The 12,413-nt window shown below is 40.7% G+C and overlaps 1 protein-coding gene across 2 annotated transcripts in view; it reads left to right on the plus strand.

The window, feature by feature from the left end:
* The first annotated feature begins 11,160 nt into the window (after positions 1-11,160).
* Positions 11,161-12,413, plus strand: part of TIAM2 (TIAM Rac1 associated GEF 2) — a 189,818-nt gene continuing 188,565 nt past the window's right edge. For both annotated transcript variants that reach the window (XM_045009400.1, XM_045009401.1), the window contains exon 1: positions 11,161-11,330. The gene's annotated coding sequence lies outside the window, so the exon portion shown is untranslated. The remainder of the gene's footprint in view (positions 11,331-12,413) is intronic.

The raw sequence follows: 12,413 nt of genomic DNA on the forward strand, positions 1-12,413 counted from the left end.
GCGAGCGATTTCACCAAGACATTGCAACAACGGAGAAACGCTATCAGGCCAAATGGAGCCCATCAATGCTTGCAGACTATTGCTGGACAGTGACAAGAGATGCTCCATTTAATGAATACAAGAGACAAGCCAAGAAGCGCCGAGTAGACACTGAATAGGACTAAACTATGTACATAATTTTTTGCCTTTTGTTTCATAATAAATTTTAGTTATATAACCCTTTTGCTGATTTTTTAAAGTGTTACATAAATAGGACAGGTGAAATATTATCATGTAAAGCAACCATAAACACATGAAAAGACCTAGATTTACAATTTATGATTAAAACTCCATCTACACAATATACATAGACATAAAATGTAAAAACTTAAATATCTTAGAAACAGTAGCCAATCAGTTGTTTTAATTGTCATATTTGAATTCAGCACATCAAAATACATAATAAATAGCACATTTTATCTCTGAAGCAGACGACTTCTCAAAAATTGTAGACCAGTGTTATGAATGAATGGGAATCTGGAGGGTCTGTCAGTGATGATCTTGAAATCAGTAGCTAGGAGAAAGACAGATGCAGGACTCAAAACAATGCTCCTAGTTCTCCCCTTCTAGTTCCTGTCTGCTAGGAAAGAGCATATCATGTCCACACAAATCGTAGCTCATTGCATCGCTAGGCTGAAAATCAAGCAAGTAGCTACGAACCTGGCCATTATGTTTGTGAATAAAGGTTTTCAAGAATGAAAGGAGAAATATATGTTAAAATGTCAAGTCACTGATTGGGGCAAAGCATGGTAGCTTTTACATAGAATGATCTGGTGAACTAATTATAGTAACCCAGTTTTTTTCATCACATGGAAGAGAGGGAGAAAATGGTGAGCGTGGGCTAAAGGTGAGCATAGTAAAAAGGCCAGGGCAGCCCAAGGCATTCATGAAGTGAAAGGAACTTGGAGAAAATTGGCAAGGGCTGGTGAGATTCCCATATACATGGTTCACTAATCTTTGCTGCTTTCAGCATTGTTAAATTTAAGATATTGGGTTATACGTGTCACGATTATAAACAGGTGTTTAGTAACAAATAGTTAAAAGAAATGCAGCCAGTTAAACAGAAGAACAAATGTCAGTAATATGTTTAGTAAGTGAATGCAGAAAACTCTGCTGATGATGCAACACAAGTTTGTATTCTTTTGTTTCTTACCATGTTTTATAGCTAAGTACAAGATACTTTTCATAAGTTTCACATCTCACATTCTGCAGCAGACATTCTCTGATTTCCATCCTGACCTTTTAATTAGTGCCTGGTTCAAAGCCCATTGATGGCTTTGTCTACACTGCGTGCCTTTTAGCGACATGGCTGTGCCGCTACAGCTGTGCCGCTAAAAGGTGCGCAGTGTAGCCGCTGTTTGTTGGCAGGAGAGAGCTCTAGCGCTGCCAAAAAACTTCCATCCCTAACGAGCAGCAGTAGCTTTGTCGGCAGGAGAGCACTCCTTCTAACAAAGCACTGTTCACACCAGCGTGCACACCTCTGAATGACAAAACTTTTGTCATTCAGCTTCCAGTGTGGACAAAGCCTTAGTGAGTAACATATTTATCTAAAGTGGAGTGACTATATGCAATACATAAGAAAAGTTTATAAATATTATTGCCCAGTACTGATAACCTCTACATAACAAGCAGTGTTTTAAAATGACAAAGGTCAGTAGAAGTCATGTGCCTATGTCCTGCTGGCTGTGTGCTATCACGCTTATGATCAGCCTGGAGACTATACAGAACCAATGACCGATAGTTTTCTGGCTCTGCTAGCAATCAGGCTTACAACCCTCTCCTATTCCTCCTCCTCCTCTGTTGATGTACTTACAATTCCAGATGAACTGTTAACAGCAAATTTTCTAGTAAGAATATGAAACATGCAGGCTTATCACAGTAAGGTAAAGTGCAGGGGGCATTCAGGAATGAAACTGGGACAGTTCAATTCGTAATTTGTCACTTTGTATATACTACTCAGATTCTATATGTGGTTTAAAGGGATGAAATAGTTAAAGTTCCTGGTGCACTGAGCCTGATTTATAAAATGTATAGCTATTGCATTATATAATGGACATTCAGTGTTTCTTGAAAAGTTGATTTATATGATCATTATGTTCTTGAATATTAAGACGTGACTAAGAATTAATGGTATTGTCTGAGCTGCTTTAGCACATTTTTCACCTTATATGGAAAATTGCCTACTGCTTATCAGGCAGAAGCAGGGCCAGCTCCAGGCACCAGCCCAGCAAGCTCGTGCTTGGGGTGGCAGATTCTACGGGGTGGCATTCCGCCCAATCCTAGGGTGGCATGGACGCGCTTTGTAAAATTTTGTATTTATTTATTTATTTTATTTTGTTTGTTTGCCGCTCTGGCCACCCTGTAGGGGGCCGCGGCGTGGAGGAGGGGCGCTCCCTCTGCCCCAGCCGGTGCCAGGTCTGCAGCAAGCCGGGCAGCCCACGTCCTTCCCTCCCCGCCGATCGGAGCGGCGTGGAGCCCTCCCGGCAGACGGCGCGGTGGTCGGGGCCGCGTGGCGAGCACCCCGCTGAAGCTCTGGCTGCCCCCCTTCTCTCTCTCCCCCCGCTCCCTTCCCCCCCCCAGCCGGGGCACGTCTGCAGCGCAGGGAGTCCCCCTGCACCCTGGCTCCATCCGCCCCACAGGTTTTTTATCTAATGAAGAGTAAACTTTAAGGTTCATTTTGCCATTTAAATATTGGTTTTAATTCAGTAACTGTTAGAATGGGTAGTGCTTCTTCAGCAAAATAGTGCCTCTGCACATTTTCATTGCCATGTAGCAGAGTTCTTTCCTCAGCTTGGTTAGAGAACCTTAGATGTACTAAAGTAAATGTACATTTCTGTTTGGAACCATCTTAGGTTTCCGTGTGTGAGTGTGTGTAACTACAGTGTACATATAAAGAGCAATACAAATTGTTGTTAACTTTCTGTATTGCCTTTTTTACTGTTGAAGAGGCTTGGGTTTGAATGGTCTTTTTAATTCACAAGCTTTGCCTGTGTTAACCTACTCTGAAGGTTTGTTTAATCATTATGCTGCTGTGGGAACAGTTGTGTCACAAGTTAATCATTTGACTATAAAGATTTAAAAGGTAAAAAATTATGGGCATGGAGGAAGAACCACTTGTTTAAGCACCAATATCTCTGATTAGCAAAACAGCAAGAAGAATGGAGAAGAACACATTGATGTTGAAGAGGTTTTTAATTGTCTAATCTGATCTATTACAAAAAAATTCTGATCTCACATCAGTGTAAATGTACAGTATGGAAACTCCAATAAAATCAGTGTCCTGTGGAACATGAGAATCTCTGGAGGTGTGAGATCAAAATCCGATCTGATCTATGTGTTTCTCTCTAATGTCTTAAGTTTTTCTTTCAGTTAAAATATTGCAACTTCATGAGACTGTGATGGTCCATGCGGCAGAAAGTCATTCAGTGTGTGTGTGTTTGAATGTGAATATATTTCTTGTGGCATATTACTGGTTGCATATGAACAGAGACTTAGTGTGCTATACATTGTAAAGACTAACTTTAGGGACCTGATTCTGCCACCCTGATTACTAATTATAACTACCTTACTGTGCAGATGATCTTGTATATTTCAATTGGTGAGTAAGACTTCAATAGGTGTAAGGATAACAAAGTCTGGCCCTAAATTATTTTGCCATTTTAATGCACAATTATGTAGTTCAAAAATAGTTAATTGGATAGCAAAATTCAATACTTTACTTGCTCCTTAAAACTAACCCTTGGATATTGATGGTGTGTTTTTTTTTTTTTTTTAAATAATATGCAGCAAGAAATCATGAGTCCAGGAACAGCTTGAGCCAAAAGACACTTAAGGATAGGTTTATATGGCTAAATACTTTATAAACCAATATGTGGTTTATAAAGCAGTTGCATTGAACTATCCATGCAACTATCCTTTTTGTGGAGGTGGGGAAAGGAATATGGTGGGTTGTTTTGTGGTTTTCCCAATCCTGGCATTTTATGGTTCATATGAAAAGAACAAAATTTCTTATCATACGTGTTACAACAGGTCTTAAACTATCCATATTTATTTTTAGGTCTCCACCCTTGGGCTTTGGATCTTGCAAACTGCTATTTTAGTAAATTGAAGTCTATATATAGGGGAAACTTGCAAATTAAATATTGTTTAAATCTGTATAATATAAATAGCAATTACTGTTTTGAAAATCTAGCTATAAAAAGTAAATGATACAAGAAAGCCAAGTTAAAAAGGATTTCATTTTAGTTTGTTACTAAAATGACCAATGTTTCCTGCTGGCTCTTGCACCCTGCAATTGGAGGATCTGGCATGCAAATGTTTTAAATAATGCTAGGTTTTGTTGCTGTTTGGCGCTGCATAATATTGAGGCTGGAATGACTTAAATATACAGGGCATGGGCCAAATTTGGGAGTCCTGTCTTAGGCAGAACTCATACTGACGGCACATTAAAGTGTCTGCAATGGGAGTTTTGACAGAGAAATTGCTAGAGATTTTGTCTCAAACTACTTATTACTAGGTTTTGCAAGGAGCGTTTTCATGATTATTTTTCTTCAAAAATGGAGTACACCCATATGAACACTAGAATTTAGCAGAAATCCTAATTTTGATCATGTTAACATCGTATCAGTCCCTTAACGGGAAACTAATTATTTGTGATAACTTTATCTGTTCTTAATCTTTTCTTTAAATTATTTTGGTAATAGGAAGGACAGTCACTAAATCCAAAAATTCTGTGTTTAGGTTGCTAATGAATTTACTGAGCTGCTCAACATCAGAGACTGGCATATAAATTGCTCAGTAATCTGTTTTCAGGAGGCAATGGGTTGTTTATCTGTCTTTCTTTCTTCAAGGGGGTCTTGGATGTCCCTGCTAGACCCATGATGATGATAATTTCTCTTTTACACAGAAATATGAGTATCTAATGCTTTGTACTGCACTTTGAAAATCACTGTAGTGCTGGCTTCTCTCATGGGGGCACTAATGCAAAAAGGAGCATGTTTACTTTAATGAGGTGGGCATTTTGGGTTTGTCACATCCATGATCATTCTGTGTTTTAAAGCAATATATGCATTCTAGGTGGAGCTGGAACTGCTAGTTGCCTAACATTTTCCATTATTAGCCCATTTTCAGTTGCTTTTAACTTTGCCAAACTTCAGCCATTCAAGTTAACATTTTCCATGCGTGCTGTCTGCCACAGGCAGAACTCTTTTTGGAAAGTTTCAGCAAAAGTGGTTCAGCTGTTTCCAAGAACGCAGTTAGGGAAAACTGGGTAGGTTTGCCAATGTAATTTTTTTTTAATTATTATTATTTTAAACAACCATTTCTTTGAGGACCTTCTAAAATGCCTCTAGGGTCTGGAGCATGAATTTGAAATTTTGACCAGGGGATCCTCTTGGGCTCAGGAATGGTGCCTTATGCTGTCCTCATTAAAATCAACCCTGATTTGTACAAGTTACAAGACTCTGAAAATTGCCATTTGCACATAGTCAGTAGAGTAGATTAAAAGAAGCTTGCTGCTAAAAATCTCTGAACTGCATTAATTGTGCTCCAGCCTCACAGGCACAGAGCTCTGAATGGGACAACGGTGCATCAGCAGCTACTGCTTCCCCTGCCGGGGTTCTCAGACTTCATTGCACCACGACCACCTTCTGACAACAAAAATTACTACATGACCCCAGGAGGGGAATTGAAGCCTGAGCCTGCCCAAGCCCTGCCACCCTAGGCAGGGGGCCAAAGCTGAAGCCTGAGCCCCACCGTCCTGGGCAGGGGAGCCATAGCCTAAGCCCAAGGGCTTCAGCCCCCGGCGGGGGGAAGGGGGATGGGACAGTGTAGCCTGAGCTCCACCACCCAAGGCTGAAGCCCTTGGGTTTCAGCTCCAGGCGGTGGGGCTCGGGCTTCGGTCCTGGGCCCCAACAAGTCTAATGACATTTGTGGCAACACCATTAAAATGGAGTTGCGACCCACTTTGGGGTCGTGACCCGCCGTTTGAGACCCACTGGCTTAGGGGAAGACATGTTGGGAGCCCAGAGGAGACTGTGAGGTCCCTTGTCTCAGCTCTTCCAGTGATGATTGTTAATAACTCTGTGCATTTCACATCCCTTATTATTCAGTAAGACCTTTTGGCCTTGGTATGGTACTCAAAAGGAAAGTGTCATTGTTCCCATTTTATGGATGCAGTAATGGAGAGGTCACTTCTGGCGGAGCTGGGAGTACAACTCTGGAGCTAGCTTCCAAGTACTGCTCCTCTCGGGAGGCGCACAGCACAATAGGTGCAATTCAGTGTATGGGGCAAAGGTGGTGGTAAACCACTTTTATGTCTACCAGATTCTGGGTTGGAGTGTTGCCAGCTCTCATGATTTTAGTGAGTGTCTCATTTTCCTTAAAGCCTTGGCTTCCAGAGTCAAACAAATACATGGGACTCTCAGTTTTCATTTTTTTTTTAAAGTTTGTTTCTAGTCCTTATGGTTGCAGAGAGAAGCTTGAAACTGCAACTTGAGTGTACACTCAATATTTTTTTTCAAAAAGGTAAATTAAACTAATCCAAAAGGTATTGTTTTTTATAAAATCTCATGGATTTTTAAGACGGTGTCATGGTTTTGAGGGGCCTAACTAATGATGATTGAGTGCTTGACATTAGCAATACTGGGACTTCTCTGGGGGCCTTAGAAGGGTATCATCTGAGGCACACTGCTTCCTTGGGGCTACTGTTCAGATGGTGCAGCATATACACCATCCCTTTCTTAGGACAGTGCCTAAAGGCACAACTTATCTTTCTGGATCCTACTCCCACCATATTCTCTGTGCCTTGCTCTGTGAAGTTTTCTAAACCTGCCCTATCTCTACCCTCTCCTAGTTTAAGTCCTTCCTTAAAAGGCACTTCTTCTAAAAGGCCTAAAAGCACTTCCCTTCATTGAGAAGTGCTCAGTAATCTCAGCAGCAGCAGTAGGAACATTTTAGAAAGTTGTTTTTGAGGTACTTCAATTATTGTAATTGTGACCAATATATGCACTATGTATATTTCTGGAGGGGGAAAAAAATCCACAACTTGTTGATCTCTTGCACCTACAGAGTTAATGTGATTCATCTGTACTGAAAAGTTATCAGTGTGTAAGAAAGACCATAGGATCACAAGAAATAGCAAATTGCCTTTTGAGCATGAATGACTAGGTTGTGTTTACAGTCTTAGTCATCTGCTGTACTAACAGTAATTAAGAATGATGTTTTGTACACCTCCAGGGTCACATTTCATACCTAGGTGAATGTTACCATGGATTTCCTAACATGTGCAGTAGTCATGGCACACCTTTTAGTATTTACAGCATTTCCAAGCCATTAACACTGTTCTGAAAAGCTTTTGTTCAAGAGCACTAAGCAAGCATATTTTAAACCAGAACATTCTGACACGGAAAAAAAGTCATTAATTAAGCTATGGGGATGAAAACATTATCGTCAGTGTCAGCCTTCTGTTGTTAATTGGTAAAAGCATATGGACTGTAAAGTGAAGTAAAACAATTATCCAGTACACAGGGTCGGCTCTGTTTTTTGCCGCCCCCAGCACGGCAGTCAGGGAGCCTTTGGTGGCGTTTCTATGCGTGGTCTACTGGTCCCGCACCTTCAGCGTACCTGCCGCCAAATTTCCGCCGAAGCCACGGGACCAGCGGACCTCCCGCTGAAACGCTGCCGAAGGCTCCCTGACTGCCGCCCTGACACTGTCGTCCCTCCTATCCCCCCCACCCCGGGCTTGCCTCCCCAGGCATGCGCTTGCTTCGCTGGTGCCTAGAGTACAGGTTCATTTGATTTTCCAAGTTTTGCTTTTTTAGATTACATTTAATCAGTGGCAAATTGTAGATCCAACCTAATGCACGCGGAAGTCAGTGGTAGGAGATTTTCCAATGAGTTCAATGAATTTTGGAAAAGGCGCTGTGATGGGCAGGAACAATTTGAATGTTTCTCTTTAACAGTTTGTCTTAGCACCATTTGCAATGCCTAGTATTTCATAAACTCTGCTTAAGTGAAAAGACAGCATTTTGATGCATTCTCCTCATGACTGAAAAAACATTTAGAAATATTAAAGCAGACAAATAATGAATGTCATTACTTAAAATGTAGTATCAAATATATGAAAAATGTTACCAGTGCAATAATATAAAGCACCACAAAAAGTGTGTGAGACTGACATTAGCTAGAATAGAGGACTTGCATCTAATTTGCATAACTTTCTCTCACTTTTTCTCTCTGTGTTGATGGATTCCTTAAGAACACCAAAGAAATAACTGTAAAAATTTGTCTTCACGGGGTTTTGATTTTTTTAATATGGGAGATAGACACATGCCAAAATTATACTGTCCACCATTAGATCTTAAAAGTTAAAAATGAAGAATTCCCTATTATTATGGATGTTCCTCTCAGACCAGTTTTCAGTGCTAGTAACATAGATGCTTTCCACATCTGCAGTTCCCCTGCATAATAGTGCTGTGTGTTGCTGTCTCTTGGGACACCCCTCCCCCCTCTGCCATTTGAGTTCTGATGCAGTGACCAGATTAACAGCACTACTATGGCAATGGTTGCTTTATGGGCATAGATGATGCTTATATAATGTAATTACTGTATAGTTTACAATGTTGCTTTAAGTAAAAAAGGAAGACAGTTTGTCTCCATTTCCAAAAAACTTTTTTTTGGGGAGGAACCTTTTATTTTGTTTAGTTGGTTCCATTGCAAAAAAGTTTGAAATTAACAGTTTGCTCAAAATTGGCACTGAGGCCTCCATTTTTCTATAGGCCTAATTCTGCGCCATTGAAGTAACCGGGAGTTTTACTATTGACTTCAATGAGCACAGGACCAATCCCTGTATTTCTGTTCCCCCTATTCAGCCATTGTTGGCTGTTCTCCATTCTATTCTCCATCTGGCCTGCCTCATTGCACAGCTATAGTAACACTCCTTCCCCCTGAGGTGACAGCATCATGAGCACTGCTATATTAGCTCTGTGATAATAGATGCAGCCAAACAAGATCACAAAACTTCTTTCCTTCCTTTCTCTTTAATTTTTCTTAGTACCTTGAAATAAGAGAGATGTAGAATAAATGAATCATCCATGGGGGGCGGGGCGGGGGGAAGCTACAGAAAGGTGACCCAAGAATGACTGACTTCTGCACATTTCTGCTTTTAAAAAACAGGATACCCATGTAGGAGCAGCTTCCCCTCTTGACTCTTTATGACGTGACGGGATGATGATCATGCATTGTGTTGTCTGATGTCAATGGGGAAGTCTGTCATGAGCGTTTTTGGTTTTGTGTGCTGTGTAGTGCCTACCGCTTAAGTGGTACTGAACAAAGAATAAACATTAATTAACGGCAGCATTACAGAGCAATGAATATGGGGACATGTAGTCCAACCCTTAGATGTTTTATATCTGAGGTGTGGAGAACTGGAGGGCAGTGCTGGGCTCTGTGGGCTATCCTTTGGTAGGCTGCATGGAGTAAGAGAACATAATTCTACAGGATGATGTAAATAAGGTTTCAGTAGAAACATTGCAAAAGGGAAGAAGGTAATGGTGTCCCATCCCCCACTCTGCCTAGCATTGGTATCCAGTCCTTTTCCTGTTCGTGTTTTTAATTTGTTTCTTTTTTAACTAATCTGCAGCCAGTTTCAGTTTTTCTGAGTATAGACTTCCATATCTGTGTTAAAGCTCCAGCTAAGCATTTCTATTCTTTTGAGGGAACATGGTGCCTCACAGAACTGGGCCCATAGTTTTGAAGTCCAGAATTGGGAAACAGAACCTTCTTTAAGATTTTATTTTAAAGTACTAAGGAAGCAATGCTGAAGGCTTTTTTTATTTGGATAAAGAAATGAGGCATTTAAGCTGTAACTGATTAGTGCAAGTTTTTCTCTAGTGTGGAACAATCTCTGTTCAATTAAGACTTTTCCTGAGCCACTCAACTGCTTTAGTGAATGATTATCTTTCTAATTAAAACTGCTGAGTAGAGATTTAGAGGCTTTTTGATGGAGATCATTAGTTATGCATAGAATTAGAGCGTTAACAAGATATTCACATTTTTTTCCCCATAAGATCAAACACATTTATCCTCAGTAGTTTAGGGAAATAATTTGTTTGCTGTTTTGTTAATGCATTGCCTGTGATACCATTCGAGTACATACCCAGGGTCCTGAGCAGGCTTGAATTCAGGGGGCTACCCTGTGCTGCTGTCATGGCTTCTCTGCTATATATTGCTACAAAACTATCTCAGGTTAGCTTACTTGTGCTGCAGTCACACCTCCCAGTTGCTGTGTAGGTGGACTCTCAGAGCTCAGTTATGCACCATCTTGATTTTATTTGGGTAGAGAAGCACAGCAGGGTGCCTTCAGTTTCATTGTTGTGAGGTGGTAGAGGTGGAAAAGCAGCAGATTAGCTGGTCTGCTCTAGAAGCAGAAGTGCTTGTAAAGTCAAACAGTTGGGACAGGAAAAATTGCAGGAGTGCTTTTTTTGACTTGTTATGCAGATGTTGTCTAGGTGGTATGGTTGAAATTTGATAACATCAAAGGATGGATTGTGCATAGCCTTATAGGGGAACACAAATGAGAATCGGACACAAAAGACTTCCATAATTTGCCACTATGTAAGGTGCAATCCCTGTGGGATGGTTGAGGCACTAGCAGGCACTGTTCCTCGCTAGTGCCTCAAGCATCCAGATAAGGCTATACTGGTGTAGGACATGCTCCCACACACTGACCAGCAAGCAGAGCTAGTTGCGTGAATGGAGAGAGGGGAGAGCATTCTGCACCTATTGCAAGAGTGATGGCGTTGACATTGCACTGTGTGCTCCTCTGGAGGGATTCTGGATGACTCAGCAATAATTCCTCTTGACTCTCTTGCTGCAGGTTGGCCTTCTGTGCATTGACAGTTTGCAATATGCCCCTGGCTTTCAAAGCCATTTGCAATAGGTGCATCTGAATTTCCCACACAGAATGTGCATGTCTGTACAAAACATACAGCTAAAGCTACCCAGCTACTTGAGTTGTATATGTACCTGTGTGTTTCGAATGTGAAACCTTTTTGAAAATTTAACTGGTCAAAGCAATTTGATGCTTACAAATGTTCAAATGTTTTTATTTTCCAGACTGACAGCTCTGCTAAAATATAGAATAACAACACAAGAATTCCTCAACTGGGGGAGCAGCAGAGGCAGTGTTAAGCACAAGAAATACCCCTTGTCCTGGGTGCATCTAATTCAGGACCCAGTTGGAAGCCAAGAGTGGGAAGCAAAGGAGCCAGATAGCAAATAAATGATGCAAGGTTTGTTTGTTTGTATTTAATTTTCAATTTATAGACCTAGTTACAAAATAGTTAGACTAACCCTCCATAGTCTCTACCTGTCCCTGATCCAACTCTTATTAAAGTCAATGGGAGTGTTTCATTTGACTCCAGAAAGAGTTGTCTTTGGTTTTTGTAATTTTGTATCGTAGCACAGATAAATCCTGTCTATACTTGCTCATAATAAAATCTCCTCTGGGTATTACTTTCCCTGCTACTAACAGCCTCATGTTGTGGCAAATGGCCCTCTGTCCAAGGAGGGCTGGATGCAGCATTTTGGTGTCTATTGACACCGTCCCTGAATCCAAGACAAAAGTCACTTTCAAGAGTTACAACGCATAGCCCCCATCCCCTACTGCCCCAAGGGAAATAATTATACTAGACCATGGCTCTCAACCTGCCCAGACTACCGTACTCTTTCAGGAGTCTGATTTGTCTTGCATATCCCAAGTTTCACCTCACTTAATAACTACTTGCTTATAAAATCAGACATAAAAATACAAAAATATCACAGCACGCCAGTACTGAAAAATTGGTTTTGTTCTCATTTTTACCATTCAATTATAAAATACATCAAATGGAATATAAATATTGTATTTCAGTGTATAGTATATAGAGCAGTATAAACAAGTTGTCTGTATAAAACTTTTTAGTTTGTACTGACTTCGCTAGTGTTTTTTTATGTAGCCTGTTGTAAAACTAGGCAAATATTTAGATGTACCTCCTGGAAGACTTTTGGTACCTCCAGAGATATGCTTTCCCCTGGTTGAGAATCACTGTACTAGACTCTAATTCTAATTATGCATATTATATCATTCTGCTGTAGTCACCATTTGGAGCTCATGACTGTGGGTCAGTGTAACATTTGGAAGAAATCGGTGTCTGTGGTGCATTATGAAGAGTTGATGCAGATTTTGTGTGATTTTTTTTTTCTGCTGTGGTTTTATGAAGAGATAATGTTGTGGGAGTCAAGTTGTTTCTTGGCATTTTAAAGATGTTGTGATACATGAAGTGGGGAGGAGAGCAGTAGCTCCCTTTGATGGACATCCAGCCATCCAGGTAGCT

The sequence above is a fragment of the Mauremys mutica genome, chromosome 3 (genome assembly GCF_020497125.1).
Source record: "Mauremys mutica isolate MM-2020 ecotype Southern chromosome 3, ASM2049712v1, whole genome shotgun sequence".
Lineage (NCBI taxonomy): Eukaryota > Metazoa > Chordata > Testudines > Geoemydidae > Mauremys > Mauremys mutica.